The sequence below is a fragment of the Petaurus breviceps genome, unplaced genomic scaffold (assembly GCF_028583685.1).
Source record: "Petaurus breviceps papuanus isolate PSGF00001 unplaced genomic scaffold, PetGlider_PUasm1.0 90619, whole genome shotgun sequence".
Classification (NCBI taxonomy): domain Eukaryota; kingdom Metazoa; phylum Chordata; class Mammalia; order Diprotodontia; family Petauridae; genus Petaurus; species Petaurus breviceps.
The window spans coordinates 658-11,674 of record NW_027187288.1 but is presented as its reverse complement, the minus strand read 5'-3'; the positions used below and the strand labels follow the sequence as shown (position 1 = coordinate 11,674).

Sequence of the window (11,017 nt, the reverse complement as noted above, 5' to 3'; positions counted from 1 at the left end):
CCCTGCAACAACAGCACTGTCCTTCACCAGTGGACAGTATTCACTCTGTCTGCAGGACAGTCTCCAGACCCCTGCAACAACAGTACTGTCCCTCACCAGTGGACAGTATTCACTCTCTGTCTGCAGGACAGTCTCAGGGCTTCTTAACCAAATGCCAGGTTCCAGGACTTCTTCAACAAAAGGACAGTCTTTCACCAGTGGACAAATCTGGCAAAATAACATCAAAACAGACAGACAAAGTACCAGCAAAACAGCCATGTCTCCTCAGTCCTTGGCAGCTCAGGGGGCAGGTCTCAAAAGTCCAGGGCAATTCAAAGCGGCCACCAGCAATTCTCTTAGTCTCTCTCTCTCTCCACGAGGTGCTGCTTCCAAAAAGATCTTCCGCCTCTCTCTAGTGTCTCTCCAAATCTACATCACCAGCTCCTCCCAGTTTAGGACTTTCTTTTCACATCAACAAGCCCATCCCACAGGTGGGATTAACAAACTCTGGGTTTTAACACAATCAATTTGAAAACCAAGCCAATACAGGGGAATCTTTAATTGCCATTACTATCACACCAAGGCATAGTCCCCTGCTCCCTTATCTGTTCCTAAATTAGTGCTTCCCTAAATCAGTATGCCTTGAAACAGCAGCATGTATAAGGGTTACGGTGCAACCTTGTATAGAGATCCTGGGGCAAGTCTATCCCATGCAAGAGACCACCCTGTTCTGGGATGCTGACCCAGCAAGGCCCTCCCCTCAGAACGCTGACCAAGCAGGGTCCCCCACACCCTCCACTCAGAACATGACCCTGGCCTGTTCCATAACTCCAGTCTGTTCTGGGAAATTCCATTCCCCCTGTGCCCTCCATCCCATTCTAGGAAGGATCCTGGTCACATCATTGTACCCTTGCGCCAAGTTTCTCAAATTAGCCCTGAGCTATAGATCCAAACAATGGCTGTTCTTGGCTTCTTTATGTTACTGCTTATACTAGCTCCCCTTCCCAATTGTGGTTTTTGTGGTGTTTACCTTTATAAGCCTTGCTGTACCCCAATACGGGGCTGCCTGATTTGAGTGTACACCCCAGGCAGTCACTCACTTGATCCATAAATCTACACCTAAATTTATTAAAACCCAGATATCAGCTCACTCATATTCTCTTCAAAACAATAGGGGCCTGCAGGAAGACAGAAATGGGGGTGATTTTGGTGAAAGGGAGATGTCCATAAGCCATGCTGCTGAAACTGTAATTGAATACCACAATTCCACCATCATTTTTGAGATGCCCAGGGAAGGACTACATGGCCACAGGCAAAGAATGAGGGCACAGATAAAGGCTAGTTGAGTACAGAAGTAATTTCTGATGAACCAGAGTGCCAGAGGGGCATAGTGATCCCCCAAGTCCACTGCCCTTCCCCAAAGACCAGCCATGAGCCAGGACTCTCCCCTGCCCCATTCCTGTAGGCCCTGTGTGCGATTGGGCTGCTGAGACACATATGCCAGTCAGCAATGGGGCTTAGTCTGGCACCCCAGCAGGACCCTCCTCTCCTTGACAATCCCATGAAACGAATCCAACTGTTGACTAAGACATTTTAAGTGAGGGTGCAATGCAACTCACGGCCACAGCGTGGCAAAATTGCACAGGGAACAATGAGTAAAGCCAGCTCTCTGAGGGATGGAATGAGCCAGCCGGGAGCTCTTGGCCAGCACCCTTGCATTCTGTCCAGTCCCATCTCCCGCCCTCCTCAGTTAGAATAGCCTTTGGGTTCCAGTCCTACTTCTGAATCTCGGTCCTGGTGTGCCCTTGGGCAGGTCCCTGTACCTCAGTGTCCCCAACTGTCTGATGGGGGAGGAGAACACCCACTCCCTTCAGCACTTCTTCACTAAAGCCCCCGATCTTTGTCTCCTTCCTAGCTCAGATGGTCTCTCTGTTTGCTTGTATTTGCAGCCCTGCACTTATCACCATGTCTGCCATGCAGTGAGTGGGGGGCCTCTTCTCAAGCCTTCTTTTTCACAGCCTAGGACACTGTCCAGCACCCCCTCTTCCTTGAGACTCTCTTCTCTCTAGGCTTTTGGGACCCCCCCCACCCCGGTTTTCCTCCTACCTATCTGGCTGCTACTCCTCAGTTTCCTTTGCAGAATCTCCAACCAGGTCATGCCTGGCCCCAGGGTGGGTGCCAGAGGGCTCTGACCTGAGCCTTCTTCCCTTCTCCCTCTATGATGATTCTCACATGTACTCAGCCAGCCCTGACCTCTCTGTTGCCCTCTAGTCTTCCCTCTCTCTACTCTCTTCCCTGATTCACACCCTTAGTTTCCCCAGTCAGAGCTTTTTGAACGTTTGTTCCTGGAAGCCTGCTTTGTCTGGAAGAAAGCCTATGGCAGGGGCCACATATATGCTAGGCCAGTCTGGGGGCCCCAGGAAAACACTCACCTGCTGACCTGAGAAGCCTCAGCCTCAGCTTGCACCCTTGGTCTCTGAGTCTCCTTCTGACAGCTAAAGTTGCTCAGGAATCAAGGCAGGTTTGCTTCCTTAGGAAAAAGGGGAGAGAAAAATATCAGCCCCAGGGAATCAGGATAAGAGAAGACAGACCTGCCCGAGAGAGATTTATTCAGGTGGATCCCAGCTCTCCCCATAAAGAGACCCACAAAAAAAGAGAAGAGCTTTTATCATGACCCCCAAAGGACTTTTAAGGAAAGCCAGCTTCATTTTTCTTGCCCTCAGTTTCTCAGTCTCTGCGTGGCTTTGCATGTGGGTAAACTGGAGGGTTCAGCCTAAGCCCGCTGCCAGTTCGGACAGTCTAACCTAGGATTTTCACCTACTTTTTTCCCTAGCTCTGATGATTGAATACCCACAGAACCTGGGGTAGGTCAGCAATGAACAACCCGCCTGCCCCCCAGCACCCCAGAGGCAGGTCACCCAATACCCACCAGCCCTACCCCCCCGCCCCACCCAGTACTCCAGAGGCATCGGGACTCAGATTGGGTCGGGTCAGGGGCTTCTTGCAGATGTAGCCCCAGAGTATCTCTTCTCACAGGCGCTGTCCTCAGACTCCCCTGAGAACCCGCTTCTCTGTTCTTGGTGATCAGATCCAGGTTGCTCTCAGGCCCAACGCAGTCTCTTAGGTTTTCTCAGCCGAACTGAATCCAGAATCCCTGAGCGCCCTCCCAGCTAAGACTGGGGAGGCAGAGCCAGGTGACTGTGAGCCAGTCATTTCAGCGACCCTCCCCCCTTCTGCCTGAATGGCCGTAACCGGACCCTCCGATCTCCGGCGCTCCTCCCCCTCGGCCTTGGCAGGGGTTTCACTGTCTGTAGGGGGGCTTGGCCATCATCACCTCCTCTCCCTCCCCATTCTGGGTCCTGGCCCGTACCTCCTCAGCTTTCCCAGGGGAGAGGCTGAATGGATGGGCTGAGTTGGAGGAAACCTCTGGAAAGGGGAGTTCCTGGGAGCCTATAAAAGCAGCCCTGCTAAGGATGGATTAAGGTGGGGGGAGGTGCCTTTCTTCCACTTTCTGCTGCACCAGGTGTTAGCTACAGAAAGAAAAAGGCTGTCCTCTCTTTATGCCTAGGCTAGGCGTCTTTCAGCGTCCCTCCTTTCAGCCTTACTGGGAGCCCGTCCCAACAGCCTTGGACTCTGTCTTCTTTCCCTTCTGGTTATCTCCAGTAAAATCCTTCCTCTCCTGCTTTCTCCCAGTACAGACTTTTCTTTCCTTTTCTTTGGAGCCCTGGGGAGGCGAGAGATGAAACCCTGAGCAGGGAGACCGAGGGGAGGTGGGGGCTGTGCCTTGTTCCTGAATTTCCAGCTCAGTCTGCCCGCCCTGGAAGATGCCCAATGGCTGCTGTTTTATGGGAGTTGGCATGATTAAGTCAGTTCCCTTTCCTTTCTAGAACCTGGCATTTCTTTTCCCAAAGGAGGGTGTTGGAGTAGATGGTGTCTGGGAGCAGCTCCTGGCCTGAAATCCCATTTCAAGCAGAACATTATTGCAAGAATTCTTTGCTGTCAGAGCTGATTGAGAAGCCTGGGTTGGCCAGGAGTGAAAAGTTACCATCTGGGTCATTCCAGGGGCATTTTCTTCTTGGGCTTGTGGGATAATTCATCTGCTGAAGTTAAGTGATGATTCTGTTTAGCTGGACATGGCCGGTTAGGGGCTTCCTTGGATTTTGAGCCTCTCCACACTTAAAGAGCTACTAGTTTGGTTAAGCCTTCTAGTACAATTCTGTTTTTGCAGCTGTGGCGGAAAGTGGAGTGACTTGTCCAAGGTCACACAACTAGGTAGTAAGACCAGAAATATGAACTCAGGGACGCTAAGTAAAGGTACAGCATACCTACCTCTGTGCCAGGTTGAGTCACTTATTACTCAAAATCCTTGGAGAAGCCCCTTTCTACTCCCCAGTGCCCACACAGGCAGACTCCAAAGGTCAAGGGTTGGGCATCCCTTCTTTAGTCTGGTGTGGGGAGGGGCCCTAACTGGGGCCCTAGATACCTCCTGAGGTGTCTCCAGCTGAGTGCTCTGGGAGTCTGGGGGCAGGGAGCCCCTTGTCATCACATCTCACATGGGCCTGTGGCGTTGGGATCAGATGCAGCGGTGCTGGTGCCAGCCACCAGTGCTGGATAGAAGCCTCTTTAAGGAACTCCTCCCTTCCTTCCTTCATATCAAAGGTACTTCCTGAATTGCCCTTTCTCAGGTGCCTGGTCAAGGTTTCCTGAGCTCCTTGCTATTTGGAGGTAAATGTTTGCCAGGTTACTCTTTGAACAAATTGAAAGGCAGGGTCAAGGAGTAACCTGGTCTGCTCAGATGGCATCCTACCACACATTACCATCCTTGGGCCACTGTGCTCTTGGTCATTCAGTCCAGTCTTTTGTCCCATACTGTCATCCTTGGTTACCTGAGACCCATTCTTTCTGTGTCTGCTCAGGGCAGATCTTGAGTGTGTGTGTTTGACTTACCCTCTCTGTCCATCTGTTCTTGGGTTCACCTGGACCCTTCTCCAGGGAGCCTTTCAATCTTGATTACTTCCTGAAAGGGTCTGCTGACAAGGCCTTCTAGTACAGGCTTCATTTGGGGGCCAGAAAGTGTGAGAAAGTGTTGGGTGGCAGTCTTCTGGTATGGAAGCAGAGCTATGCCCTCCTTTCATTATTAGTATGGTATTTTTCACTTGGTTACATGGTTTGGATGGGAAATGAGGGATGCAGGCCCAGTGTTGAACAAGATAAGGCCAAAGCTCTGCCATCAGAGGCTCTCTTTTCTTTCTCTCTCCCCAGAGAGAGCACCCACACCTCCCCATCCCACCCTGAGGTCCAGCTTGGTTAGGTTAACCCTAACCCTAAGTGAGTATAACAAGGCTGTGTTTGGTCAACTTATTTAGCTTATATGCAGAGTGTGTCAAACAAAATTCAAAGTTGGATAACTCAAAGCAGGAACTGAGGTCACTGGGAGGACTGTCAATGCTCTCAGATATGCAGATGATGATACTCTGGCAGAACAGGAAGGGCTATTAAGCCTCTGGAAGAGGAGAGTGTAAAAATTGGCTTCAAGCTTCATATCCCAAAAGCTAAGATCTTGGCAACTGGTCCATTCACTTCCTGACAAATAGAGGGAGATAAAATGGAAGCAGGGTCAGATTTCATATGTTCGGGCTCCAAGATCTCTGCAGACGGTGACTGCAGCCAAGAAATGAAGACACTCCTGGAAGAAAAGCTGTAGCAAAGCTAGACAATGTACTAAAAAGCAGAGACGTTGTCTTGCTGCCCAAGGGTCATGTGCCTAAACCTATGGGTTTGCTGGTGGCCAAGTAATCCTGAGTGCTGAACTCTAAGGAAAGCTGAGCACTGCAGAATCGAGGCTTCTGAACTGTGCTGCTGGAGAAGACTTTTGAGAGTCCTTTGGACAGGAAGATCAAATCAACCCATACTTAAACTCAGGCTCCTCACTGAGGCCAAATGCTAAAGCTGAAGCTTAAATACTTTGGCCACATAATGAGAAGACAGGACTCCTTGGAAAAGACCTTGATGTTCAGAAAGACTGAAGGCAAAAGGAGACAGAGGATTAGATGGACAGTGTCAAAGAAGAAATTAATATGAACTTGGACAGGCTTTGAGGAAGCGTGGAGGGCAGGAGGGCCTGGCATGCTGCGGCAAGTAGGGCATGGGGAATCAGACATGAAGGAATTACAGAGGAAAGAGGCTGTTCCCTTGAATCCTTTCTCTGGTCAGGGTTTTAGGGTGGTTTATTTTCCTTTTGGATTCTCAGCAGTCTCATTCCAGGAGCAGGGCCAGGCGGTAGAAAGCTGCCAAGGACACCACAGGAGACCAGACTACTGAGGTGTCCTCATCACATCAATCAAGAATTTATTTCTAAATTAACCCAGAATTCCTTTCTAAATCCAACCCAAACTATTTCTAAAATCAACCCTAACCCTAAATGAGTGCTCATGGTACAATTGTCCATTGTGAGCACTGATCCCAGAAAGATGGTTATCACAAGGAAAAAGTGGAAAAAGATCACAAAAATGGAGTTGAACTAAAAACCAAATCTTATGAAAGTGGAAAGGAAAAGGGGGCGGGGGGAAGGCGAAACAAGGCTGAATTTGTTCCTGACTCTAACCCTAACCTTAGCTGAAAATTCCTTGCTAAACTCAACTCAAACCCTAAAGCTAAATTGGTTTCTAACCCTAACACTAAATGCTAATCCTAAATGTGTTTCTTACCCTAACCCTAAGTTCATGCTGACCTGAACCCTAATCCTCCAACTCCAACCCTAACCCAAATTCCAAGCTCCAATGGGCAGTTTTGGGAAGTCGATTCAGGATTCTGAAATACCTCCTATGTTTCTATTGCAAAAGCATCTTACCCCATGTGCTCTTTCTGTTTTGACATTTCTCCCTTGCAGTCCTATCCTTCCCATTTTGCCCCCATGGCAGAGAGCCATCCCTTATAATGAAGAAATGTTTAGGAGAAAAATGAGCGCAGGAAAACCATTGAGGACACTGTCAGATTCTGACTTCTGATGCTATCCCCATTCACCTGAGGCCCAATAATCTGTCCCCCTCCCACACCCTGAAGCAGTGGAGGGACAGGCGCCTTCTCAAATCTCTTCTTGGGGGCCAGTGTGGACTTTACTATTTCACAACCTTCCATTTTCAGTAGTCGTATTCACATGGCTGCAGGCACTGATCTGTGTTTGCTGTTTGCCTGACTCTGTTCACTTCCTGTAAGCTTTCCAAGCTGTTCCTCAGGCTCATCATTTACACCAGCCCCATAATATTCCATTGCATTGATGGGTCATGATTTGTTGAATCATTCCCCATGTGACGGACTTCCCCTTTGTTTCCAGATCTTTGCTCTCATGAAAAGTGCTGCTATAGATATTTTGGTGCAAGTAGGGCCTTCTTGTCATACTTTGTAGCATATGCCTAACAATATATTCTCTGGGTCAGAGGATGTGGATGTTTAAATCATCCGCATAACTCCAAAGTTACTTTCTAGAATCATTTGACCATTTCACAACTCTACCAATAATGTATTAGCATGTCCATCTATATCCAAAACCTTCCAACACTGACTATTCCCATATTTTTGTCATCTTTGACAATTTTCTGAGTGTGAGGTAAAACCACATGGCTGTTTGCATTTATTTTTTAGTGACCTGCAGCATTCATTCAGATGGATGTTAAGTTTTCAATTCTTTGGGAACTGTTTGTTCGTCTTAATCAAACTTACTTTCTGTAAGCTGTTTCTGTATGTTGGATCAGACCCCTTTCTCAGATTGGATACAAAGCTGTCTTCCCATTGATTGCTTCCTTTGTTCTGTGTGTTTTGTTTGTGGAAATGTATTCCAATGCGGCTCCTCTTAGACTGCTGGCCTTCACAGGCACACCTTGCACTGAAGCAAGCACTAGGCCTTCCTTCGTTTGCCCATGAGTCACTTCTCCAGGATGCCCTGCTCAGTGGGCCATCAGCCCTGGCTTCTTCTCAGCAACAACACACCAGTTGCCATGGTCATTGATGGAACTCAGGACCTGGAGCTCTGGCACGTACTGCTTCAGCAAGTGGCAGAGTTCCCCTTCTTGAAACACGTGGTAGTAATGGGTGAAGGCTTTGGAGCCCAGTGCCTCTAGCTGGGATACCCCAGTGGACATGGTGGCTGCCAGGCTGATGAAGGGAGGGGGTTGGGAAGTTCTTTTCCAGTATTGGCTGGTGGCCAGCTTCTCTGCCCTCCCCACCCCAGGATAGGCTGACCTGCAGGTTTGCCCCACTGTAGATTGCCTGAGAAAGCAGCCCCCTTGCTGCTGGTTCTGAGTGCCTTTGTGGGACACTCCAGGTAGGGGCCTCAGCACACCTGGTACTGATTGCCACTCTGTGGTTTGCATGAACCCAGGGTCAATGGCGCCATCTTGTTCTTCTGACAATGGCTCCTGATCACCAAGGTCTAGATGATGAAGCTTTGAAGGCTGGAGAGACATGGGGTGACATGGAGCCCACTCCTCTGTGGCATGCCCAGCCTTCCCCACCTGCTCCTTTAGAGTGCATTCGTCCAAGTATTGGGAGAAAAACCAGGAGTGGAATGACCTCCCTAAAATGTAGTAGAAACCACTGTTCTCATCCTTCACCTCTGCCAGCTTCCCACAGGAGCTGGGAATCCCAGAGCCATCTAGACTATGGGACCATTGGGATTCCTGCCTCTTCTGAAGACACATAGGGTAGCCACAGACAGAGCAGGTTGGGCATTGGGCGGGGGGCTTTCAGGGGCCACTCTGAGCTGTCTACACACATGCTTCTTCCCTGAGGGAACTGGTTCTGCAGGAACTGGGAACACAGGGCAGGGTTCCAGGGAATGAATACATCCTGTTTGTCAAAGGGCCAATGGTTCTTCTCCATGGCCCAGACGTAGATCATGATGTAGCCTCCGGGGCCCAGCACCCGAGCCATTTCCCAGACTGCTCAAGTTCTCCTTTATGCTGTTGAAAAGTGGTGAATGACTGTAAAGGAAGAGAGGAGAGCTCAGAGCAAAGGCGGTGATTGTGAGAGGGGCTGACTGGTGCCTTCTCCAGGTCTCAAACCTCAAATACTGTGGCACCACCTACATCCAGCCTGGGGAATCTGACAAGTGCAGTCAAAGGGAATCTTCCAGACAAACCTATTTGGGTCTAGACTAGAACACAGCTTCCTAGAAAAGTCCTACCTACTCCACTACTGACAGACTGTGTGGCATTCATGGAGGCCCTTCCCCTCTCTGGGCTTGAGTCTCTGCCTCTAGGAAACAAGGAGGCTGAGAACACAGGCTGCTTGGGAAAGAATTTGTAATTGACTGAAAAGTACTAGGAAAACTGGAAGGAGGTTTGGCAGAAATTAGGGTTAAGGGGGCGGCTAGGTGGCGTGGTGAGTAGAGTGCTGGTCCTGGAGTCAGGAGGACCTGAGTTCGGATCCGGCCTCAGACACTTAACACACACAAACAAAAAACCTAGCCGTGTGACCTTGGGCAAGTTACTTAAACCCAAATGTCCTCCAAAAAGCCAAAAAAAAAAAAAAAGAAAGAAAGAAATTAGGGTTAAACCAACAGCTTCCACCACATACAGTCAAATACATGGTTTAAATAGGAAAGAAAATGGTCATAGTTATGTCTAGGGAGGGGACAAGGAGTAGACCTGCTGGATAGTCAGTGATTAGCAAACTCTCCCTGCCAATACAGGTTCGCAATCTCTACTCTTGGAGACCTGCCCAAGGTCATGGAACCAAGAACTGAACTGAGGTCCAAGGACCACTTTAGGCCCACACAATATGTCGCTTCTTATGATACACAGTAATACACATGTGCGCTAAAATAAGAACAAGATACTTTGTGAAATTTAATGAGGGAGAAGTCAATGCTGAGATGAGTAATCTGGAAAGACTTCATGGGTGAGCTAGCATTTGAGTCAGGCTGTAAAAAATCTAGGAATTCAGTGGGTGAGTGGGGAAGGAGGAAACTTCAGGCATGGGGAGCAGTGTGAGCAAAGTCACAAAAGTAGGTATTGCAATGCACATTTGTGGTTTGGAGCATTCTGGTTTGTGACTAAAAAAATGGAGAATGCCAATTATATGGAATTGGAGTGCTCTAATACAAGCAATCCACACCACCAGGATAAGAAAGGAAGCTATCAAAAGAGGAGGAAAAATCTTTGTACCCAATATCTCTGGTAAAAAAAAATTGATATATGAGAAATACAGGGAACTAATACAAATATATAAGATCAGGAGCCATTCCCCCAATGGATCACTGGTCAAAGGCTATGACCAGACAATTCTCAAAGAACTGAAGACTACCAGCAACCATATGAAACAGTGTTCCTTATTAAGAGAAATACAATTCAAAACAACTGAGTTTTCACCTCACATTATGCAAATTGGCAAAGATGACAAAAGATGGAAATAATCAATGTTAGGTTACAGAAAAAGTTGGCATACTAATGCATTGTTGGTCAGGCTGTGAATTGATCCAACCATTCTGGAAAGCAAAATTTGGAATTTTGCAAGGAAAGTAACTAAAACGTCCATATCCTTTACTGTAGAGATTCCACTCTTATGCATATACCCAAAAGAGGTCATTGACCAAAAAAAGAAAGAAAGAAAGAAAGAAAGAAAGAAAGAAAGAAAGAAAGAAAGAAAGAAAGAAAGAAAGAAAGAAAGAAAGAAAGAAAGAAAGAAAGAAAGAAAGAAAGAAAGAAAGAAACGCTCTGGTACATAACAGTAGCAATACTGTATGACCATCAACTGTTAAAGACCTGGCTACTTTGATCAAGACAATGATCCAAGACAATCCCAAAGGACCCAGGATGAAAAATGAAAACCACATCCAGACGGAGAACTGATGAATTCTGAGTACAGATCGAAGCATATTTTTTTATTTTGTTTTCCTTGCTTTTTTTTTTTGAAGCATTCATAATATAGAAATGTGTTTTGCATGACTTCATATGTATAATTATGGATTGGGAGAGAGACTGGATGAAGGGAGAGAATTTGGAACTCAAAATTTTAAAAAAATGTTAAATGTTCCTGTAGC

General features: G+C 47.7%; 1 pseudogene; it reads right to left on the bottom strand.

Annotated features, from left to right (window-relative positions):
• Positions 1–7,922: 7,922 nt before the first annotated feature.
• LOC138142986 (probable tRNA methyltransferase 9B) lies at positions 7,923–8,957 on the bottom strand (annotated as a pseudogene).
• Between the last annotated feature and the right edge of the window lie 2,060 nt (positions 8,958–11,017).